The sequence below is a fragment of the Camellia sinensis genome, chromosome 12, assembly GCF_055761805.1.
Source record: "Camellia sinensis isolate YWXY chromosome 12, ASM5576180v1, whole genome shotgun sequence".
In the NCBI taxonomy this organism is placed as follows: Eukaryota; Viridiplantae; Streptophyta; class Magnoliopsida; order Ericales; family Theaceae; genus Camellia; species Camellia sinensis.
In genome coordinates, this window is record NC_138972.1 from 141,507,308 (window position 1) to 141,517,095 (window position 9,788).

The following is a 9,788-nucleotide window of genomic DNA, read 5'->3' on the forward strand; positions in this document are numbered from 1 at the left end:
ATCCTTATCAAACAAAAATGAACATTCAAGCAAATTACATCATTGTTGCACGTCAAAAATGCCACTCTAATCCAATCTGCAAAAAAATAAATTAAAAGTTTTAGTAATTAATCAATTATACAAAAGATTAAAAACATTAGTAACTCATCAATTTACAATTAGATCAATTATACAATTTATCTCTGTAACAGACTTTTTTTGAGATTATGAGAACAAAAAATTAATTTTAAGGCTAATTCACAAATAGTGCATCCCATTAATGTGTCGTAAGTTCATAAAACTTATATTGGTCCCTCCCAAGGTGCATCCCATTAATGTGTAATAGCTTACCGCTCAGGTGCTAAAGCTGTGTTATCATCACCACTGGAGAAAGGAAGAAGATCAATGAGTGTGGATGGGGGTTCCGTAGTCAGAATTATAAGCTACATCTTCACGCTATTTGCAAGGGGCAAAAAAGAAAAAAGAGAAAAGAGAAGCACCAGGTTAATATTGCAGAAACAGCAAAATCAAAGCCAATCAACAGTTAGGACTCTCACTGACAAATCTTCTCAATCTAATCCTAGTTGCATAAAGTCTAATAAAAGTCCAATTTCAATATTTGAAATGTTTCACTGCTTTGCCTTTGTATTACCAAGTTAGTAAAAAAAATATATGAAACCATTTGAAGCATAAAACAACCATCGTAAGTGAGTGGTAAGTCTCCCAAACACACAACAACACAACTCTCAAATGAGCCATACCAGCAAGCACAACAAGTTAACAATCATCCAAGTAGACAAATTACTACAACTAAAAGAACAACAAGGTCTTTAACACTCAATCCCTGGGATGCAAAAATTGTTTTGAGGAGAGTGATGTTGCCAAAGTTCTATGATGAACTTGTGTTGTAATGTATGACAACATTATTGGAATATATATTCTAACTAACAACATCAAATTTCCAAGAGCCTTGCAAAATATGTTCTGCCAATGCACATAAACATGAAATTTTAGAACTAATGGAATCAAGCCATATTTTACTTCAAAATAAGATAATTTTCTTTTATGTACTTGTGAATCTCCATAGCATAAACAGTTACCCCATCATGAAATTATGTTTGAATTCATCATTATGCACAGAGGGGGAAAATATGGAACTCAGAACTTATGCACGAGTTCAGGCATTTTCCTACTCTATCTCCGACCAAACCAATTTCCAAGGTCCGCTTTTTGTTCCTAATCTGGGATTTAGAAAAGATTAAAAAAAAAAAAAGAAGAAGAAGAAGAAGAAGAAAAGAAAAAAAAAAAAACTTTTATCATTGAGAAAGGTCAGATGCATTATGTTAAAAGCATCCAGATTTAGGGCAAAATTTTCAACCCAAAAAGTAAACCAATCAACTTAGACATTCATACATGAAAAACTAAAGAAAAATCATCAGCTGAGGGAAAACCAATCCTTTCTTTATGGTCATGTCACATGGACAGTGGCAGCACATGGGTAAGACAACCAGTGTGGTTTCTTCACCTGGGCAGCAAGGACACAATGTTGCAGCAACACAGCCATGTATAAGAAAAAGCATAAGAAAGGAATAGAAGATGTTTCTTACCTCAATAGAAAGGAACATACTCTTCTAGCTCCCCCCAAATAGGGGCCTATGAGCCCACCTACAGCCCCAGCTGTGGCTGTAGTAGACTGAACCAGATTTTTCTCAGCTTCTGATGGTTTAACCATTACTGGCTAACCAAGAAGAGGCTGGCTAGAAAGTGCTATTGCTATAGGGACTGGCATTGCATCAAAAAATTCAATATAACTGCAAAGAAGCTGCATTAGCATCTAGATGGTACTAAGAAAGGAAATGGACATTGATTAGATGTGAAAGTGAATACAATAATAAGATTAACAAATGATACTGTCCAGTCTAAACATATTTTTTTCCTTTTTTGGAGGTGGGTGGGGAATATATTATTAACCACACCATCAAACCCACTAACTTGCAGGGGATACAACAAGCAATAAATGGAATGGACCATTATGACTTATAGAATATACCAGCAGTATACAATTTAATGAACTCGAATCGTACAATCAAACACTCTCTAATTGTTATTGATCAAATATCTATTAATGCGTGGAAGCACTAGGGAAAGTAAACAACTTCCACTAATAAATGAAATATGAGACATCAAAGCAAATACCATCCTTCACAAAAAAAAAAAAAAAAAAAATGTCCTTCAGTTTTTTTCCACAATATTCACCCTTAATATTTTAAAATCACTAGAATAATACAAATCCATTAATAGCTACGCAATGTTTAAAACATTTCTCCATTACCGAAACCAAATTTTAACCAATGCAATTTCATGAAGCCCATCCCCAAAACCAAAAAAAACAACTTGGCGAGTTTACATTGTGTGGCGGAGGAGGGTGAAAGAGAAGGGCAGGGGGCCATCATCTATCTTACAAAGCATTGGACTTGGCCTTACTGCAATTTTGTTAGCCCATAATTACTTGTCAATTTAGAAGACTCTCTGTATTGTTTTAGAATTTTCACTTGTTTTCTAGCTCAGTGTATCTACTGCAGTATATAAATCTGCATTCAACTTGTCAATTTCATCTTTGTCATTTGAAGGAAGAAAAACCTGGACCATATTAATGGTTTTCGCAAGTAATAGATACTCTGTGACATTTCTTAATGTATGCACAGTGTAGTCTGACTGGTTCACAACAAACTTCAGAGTATACATCACTTCACCATGGAATTCAACCTGTCAAACAGAAAGAAGTATTCATCCAATCCTGGGTGATGAAAGAGCAGGTTTGTTAGGAAGAGCCCAAAAAGATAAGATGGCAAATAATCACAGGATAGAAGTTAAAAAAAAATCTATTTGACAAATGGAACACCAAGGAACCAAGGCACAGGAAATAAGCAACAAAAGTTCGACTAAAGAAAATAACAATTAAACTCCCAATTAGTGTGCAAATTCAAATTTTGATGGACATGGTAAGTTACAGTTTTATAAGTCCAGAGTTCCCAGTAGACTACCAGCAAATATATGTACAACATCTTATATTAGACTATTAGTGTTTTGATGAAATTTAAAAAGAAAGTTGAAGAAAATTTTGACCTGCCTTAATTAGATTTGAAGATGATTTAAAGAAATTGACATCTCAATCAATAATTTAAACAAGAAATATTTGTACAACATCTTATATAGATTCTTTAAAAATAAAAAGAACCAAACATGTAATTCCTTAATCTAGCAACTAGAATCAAGGGACCATTTATTCAAAGACAAAGTATTCATTTCTTCATTCATGAAACTGTCTGTGGCTGGACGTAAAATGATTAATTGGGACGTTGAGATTGAAAATGAGTAATTAGGAAAAGTCCCACCTATAAGATGGATTGGTTTTACCGCCACAAACATACAAGCCGTAAATTTGAAGGAATAGTTTCAACGATAAATAGTCTTCATTAGCAGAAAATTGCAAAGGGTCATTGATGTGTTGCTGGTGTCACAAATCAAAACCAAATAAAAAGAAACCAAGCAAAAGTTGGGTAGTACATGGAGGTTGCACTTTTCCAGGTACTCATAATGTGTGTGTTTTTTAGGACTATGTGTTAGACTGTTCCTTTCCAGCTAAGGAAGTGGGATATGCGAACAAGATGCCTTCTCTAGATCTAACGTCTCCAACTGTTTAGATATTAATCTTGTAACAAAAGTGTTGCAACTTTTGCTAACTTATTATACACATCTAAGTTCTAACTAAAGCTTCTTGGCTGCTTAAATATAGTTAACATGATTCTAAAGACATAATTTGAAGAAATTCACTTTTAAAGCAGAATATGGCACATCATAACAAGTAAACCAGACATTCATTATATTTAGATAAAAAAGAAGGTTAATATGTGCACCTGTGACCAAAACATAACACCGGCCAAAAATGCAAGGGTGTGCACTATTTCATTCTTTGCGTTGAGACCCATGTACACAAGGAAGTCTCCTGATGTCTGGAGTAAAGAGGAAAAATTAGATACAGAGAATAGTGTTGCAGCACAACCAATCCATAATCTAACAACAAACCACTCACCTTCCACAACCAAGGCAATACCCCCAAAAAACAAAATTGCAGAGTCCATCAGTATAGTTGTGAACTCATGAACAAAATGGAAGTGGCTGAAAGTTAAGAAAGGCAAATCAGAGCACAACCAAAATAGCTATATTAGTGAGTACCACAGGTGAAAAAATATAAATGAGAAAACTTGTGACCAGATAAAAAACAACAAAACCTTTTATCAAGACTACAGGCTCGAGATTTTTCAAACTTTTCTCGGCTAATAAGTCCTTCCAAAGTCTTACAATGACACAACCACAAACAATTCTTACTAATAAAACACAACCACAAACTTTGAAGAAAAATCAGAAAGCATGAGTAAGAATGTTCAGACTCTTACAATGACATTTAAGAATCCAGCTTGTGTAGATTTTCATAAATTAAGTTGATAGCATCTCTAACAGGGAAAGCCGGAGGAAAACAAAGTAGGTCTTTAGTGAGAGAAGTGACCTGACACACTGTATGAAAATGGCCAATTGACGCCTCCAATTTTGAAAATAAACCATTAATAGTGACCAATAATGAGAGCAATGACTTCTCAGGATGCTTTACCAAAGCATTTAACTCAAATTCCAATGCTAATACCTATATCTACATTCACATATACAAAAAATGAGTACGATGAGAATCGATTGAATTACTCGTAGCTCTCTAGGGTTTGGTCGTCCTTCAAGATCTGCCATCGTTGGCACTAAGGTGGTGGTTCTGCGGCAGAAGGAGGTGCTACGCGACAGGCAACGGCAGATCGGTGATGGCAAATCCAACACTGATGGTGATTGTTGTTATTGGGGTTGGGAGTTTCAAAGCTAGGGTTTCTAATACAGGGGAGAGAAAGATAATAAAACCCTAGCTATTGCTAAGTGAGTGGTGAGAGGAGGAGAGGGGAAGACGCGGGGAGAGAGGGTTTGATTTGTTTATGTTTCCACTGTGATATTATATATATATATATATATATATAAATAAATATAATCACATTTAATTAAAAAAATAAATATAATCACACTTAATTAAAAATATATATATAATCACACTTAGAAAGTGTGATTAAAAAACATATATATAATAACATTTAATTAAAAAGTGACATAAAAAATAAATATTATCACACTTAATGATTAAAATATTAATTTAATTTTTTTTTTATCACATTTCTAATAAAAGTAAGATATTTTCATTTATCAAAGTGTGATCTTTAAATGTTTTTGTAATAGTGATTAGTAACAAGATATCTTAGCTCATAAAGTGACCTTCATGGTTTTCCACTTTAAGAGCAAATGAGTATGTGCGACAATCTTCCAAGTATAGGAACATTAATAACTGACAAAGCCAGACTACTGTTTATAAAGAAGAAACTCTACATTTAGAACACAACCAGTGACACGTTTCGGCAACAAGTGCTTAAGTCCAGGAAATAGAACATAGGAGATGAGAGGTAAACAAATATAGAATGCTCAAGAAATTGCCCAAACTGAAGCAAGTGGAGCCTTAATGAAACAATTGAAAGGAGATTTAGGAGAGTAAAAGGTGGTGGAAGAACAGAGAAGAAAAAGGCTGACAAAAGCCCAAGATAGAAGAAGAGAGAGCAACTAAATACAAGGACTTCCAAGATTTTGAAACTTTGCTGAAGCAGGGCAAAAAGTTGGGAAATAAAAAACTCAAGTAATTGCACAAATTGATTCACATGCATTTCTTAAGCCTAGTAGCTAGCTCCCTCAAATAGGTTCAAAGTGAAGAAACAATTCAAAGATCCTTTTACATCATCATTTACACGTCATTTGCACCCTTCCATGTTAATTGTCCATATTTTGCAAATAGATTGCACACCCTTGGTTACTCTTTTCTACAACAATACAATACCAATCAAAAAATAAGGTGGTTTTCCAATCACGAATCATGGTCTGATGGGGGTAGACTAATATAACATATGGGTTGATTTGATATAACAATTTCCAACACAACAATTTAGGTTGATACAAAAAAAAAAAAAAAAAAAAAGATTACTCCCCATTACATTTTTAAAAAAAAATAAAAAATAGTGAATTACAATGACCCCCACTAAGGGTTTTGACAAACGTAAATTTCCCTGGCAGTAAACTTGAAGGAAACCAAGTTAACAAATAATGTAAAATGATAAAAAAAAAAAATCCCGTCTCTCTTACATGCATAAAATAATTAAAAAAAAATCAAAAAATTCTCCGTCCCAAGAATGATTAGAAAAACTAATGTATGTCAAAGATAATATTCCACATAACATTATTTAGGGTAAATTACAATGACCTCCGTTGATATTTCTAACAAAGACATTTAACTCCCTGATATTCTAGAAAATACACACTCGCCCCCAAAAACTTGTAGTCACATAACTAGCGGCCCCTCTCATTAAGTGGTTGTTGGGGTTTGTGATAGTAACTTTCTACAACTTTTTTTTCTTCTTCCTACCAAAATGAGTAAGAAAAGGAAGAACTAAGAACTAATGAAAAGAATGGGTGCCAAATATAATGATTGCAATAAAGGCATACCACAATTAGATCATAGGGCAGTAGCAAATGGTAGAAACACTTCCCAAATCTACTAACTGCCTTAAAATAGGTTGAACACAACCTTTCTTAACTAACTTTTCAATGCAATCTTTCACATATATTCAAGACCAAATAGGCTACACTACACGGTCAAAGGATGTCCACAATCACTTAATCCCTCAAGTTGTATTAAATTATTAGACTATATGTGGGTGACTCAACAATGCCAGATGCAACAAGTGTTAGATAGCCATGCCAATGTCAGCTTAACTGCCTCAAATCATCTAAACATAAGAACTAACATGCTCCCTAAGAGATCATTCATAATGAATTCTTGATTTCACTTGGAAGCCATAAGACAAACAATAAAATTTCCCCTAAATTGTCAACCCCTATAAAATTCAACTAATACTGAATGGAAATTAGTCATCAAATGTATCCACAACAACAACAACATACCAACACGATTTAAAAAATATAAGGCAAAGAACAAAAGAACTGTTCACAGGACACACAGAAAAGCAGACTGAAGCCTCTTCACTGGAAAATACATGCCTGAACACCTCAGAAATTGAATTGCTCTCACATGCATTTGAACAATAATTTCAACTCCTCCAGACATGAAAGAGGGTTCCTTTAACTATATGTTGAAGATTGCAAAAAAAAAAAAAAAAAATAATCAAAAAACCATATACCCACAAAACAGAACCAACAGAGGATGACCTAGGTAACAATTTAACCACACAAAACTAAAAGTGAGGCATTAAATTCACCTCAAATCCAAGAGAACATCTGTTGAGTCTCTGAACATATTCAATTACATCTTTCCTCTTCTCACCTAACAGTCAGTCCAATGACCCTCATAGTGTAATAAGCCATTCAATTCAAGTGCACAAAAGAGCTGACCTTTGGGTCCTTCCAAATAGCAATAATTCAAATTCTAAGAAAAAAATAGAAACATAGCAGAAGATGAGACAAATTAAGATATAAAAAAAAGTTGAGCCATCCAATTAAATTTGATCATGTGGTAGCTACCATAGAAGAATTTAAAGCTTTATCAACCCTTAGTTTACATGAACTAAAATTCTTCTTTCAACTTCATCAAATTTTTTGAAGTGTTGTGTTAATTTATAGTTCACTTTTTTCTTAGATATATATGCCAACCAAACCGCTAATAGTTATGGAGACTATATATGCTTTGCTGTGATACTTGCTTATAAAATTTGAACAGAAATATGCACAAAATAGGGCAGAAAGAATGGAGCTCTTAAAATAACCTCATTGTGCCAACACTTTTTTTTTTGGCAGTCAGGCATTTTTTCAAACACTTAAGAGGACCCTTAATATCAGATAACATTTATAGACTATCATCTATACGTACACATATACATAGCATGTATATATAGATGAGAAATCAATATATAGGAGAGGATCTGACAGACCGGATATCATTAGGCCGTGGTGATCCCAAACTATAAAAAATTTTTATGTAGTGTTTCTTTCTCCTCTCTCTTTCTCAAGTGTCCCTCTGGAGCTCTCTGTCGTCGAAGAAGCCACTCCCGTTCTGATCCGCTACCTGGAAGCACGTCACCACGCTTGGATCCATGCTTGTTGGGAAGGACGATGGCAACAGAGATGCGAATGGGCTTCCGTAAGCCTACGCTTGTAGTAGGTATCCTCCTTCGGGGGCGGCAACAAAGTGTGGATGTGGAGTAGCGGCGTAGGGTTTGTACTTGAAGGTAGAGATTCAAAAGATGAAAGGGTTGGGAGTTTCGACGAAGGAGTGGCTGCTGGCGATGGGATTTAGGTTTTGATCTACCTCACGATCTGGATCTCAGACGAGAGAGGGAAGAGGAAGAGAGAAGGACTAGGGCTGGGCGAATGAATTTAGGACTCTAAAGTTTTGGGATAGTTTGAAAAAATATATATATTGATCACACTTGTTTAGAAGTTGTTAGTAAAAAAATTATATATATTCGTACTTATTTAAGGGATGGGATTAAAAAATATATATATAATTATATTTAATTAAAAGGTGATATAAAAAATAAATATTATTATATTTAATTAAATTAAGTGTGATTAAAATATTAATTTAATTTTTTATCACACTTTTAATAAAAGTGAGATATTTTCATTTATCAAAGTGTAATCTTTAATTATTTTTGTAATAGTGATCATACTTTAATTAGATGGTGTGATTAATATATATATATATATATATAATCACATTTAATTAGAAAGTGACATAAAAAATAAATATTATCACATTCAATCAAATTAAGTGTGATTAAAATTTTGAAAATTGTATATTTTATATAAAAATTAATTTGAAATATTTTATACAATCACACCTATTTAGGAAGTGTGATTAAATATATATGCATAATCACACTTATTTAAAAAGTGTGATTAAAAAGTAGTAATGTATATATAATCACACTTTAATTAGAAGATGTGATTAAAAAATATATAAATAATCACACTTTAATTAGAATGTGTGATTAAAAAATATATATATAATCACACTCATTTAAAAAGTGTGATTAAAAAGTAATAGTGTATATATAATCACACTTTAATTAGAAGGTGTGATTAAAATATATATATATATATATATATATAATCACACTTATTTAAAAAGTGTGATTAAAAAGTAATAGTGTATATATAATCACACTTTAATTAGAAGGTGTGATTAAAAATATATATAAATAATCACACTTTAATTAGAATGTGTGATTAAAAAATAGATATATAATCACACTCATTTAAAAAGTGTGATTAAAAGATAGTAGTGTATATATAATCACACTTTAATTAGAATGTGTGATTAAAAAATATATAAATAATCACACTTTAATTAGAATGTGTAATTAATATATATATATATATATATAATCACACTTATTTAAAAAGTGTGATTAAAAAGTAATAGTGCATATATAATCACACTTTAATTAAAAGGTGTGATTAAAAAAACATATATATAATCACACTTAATTGAAAAGTGGCATAAAAAATAAATATTATCACACTCAATCAAATTAAGTGTGATTAAAATATTAATCTAATTTTTTTTATCACACTTTCAATAAAAGTGAGATATTTTTTTTTGTCAAAGTGTGATCTTTAACTATTTTTGTAGTAGTGCGGAAGCAGCCACTGGCATG

The 9,788-nt window shown here is 32.5% G+C and overlaps 1 long non-coding RNA gene across 4 annotated transcripts; it reads right to left on the bottom strand.

The window, feature by feature from the left end:
* On the bottom strand, positions 1-8,541 carry LOC145804835 (uncharacterized). 4 transcript variants are annotated; one of them, XR_014347375.1, is made up of 7 exons: positions 7,389-8,541; positions 7,171-7,255; positions 4,073-4,158; positions 3,897-3,992; positions 1,587-2,776; positions 331-1,504; positions 1-76 (listed from the first exon to the last, which is right to left on the bottom strand). It is a non-coding gene; the product is annotated as an uncharacterized LOC145804835 (long non-coding RNA). The 4 variants fall into 4 exon arrangements; XR_014347376.1 differs by having other exon boundaries at positions 331-2,745; XR_014347373.1 differs by having other exon boundaries at positions 331-2,776.
* Positions 8,542-9,788: the final 1,247 nt, after the last annotated feature.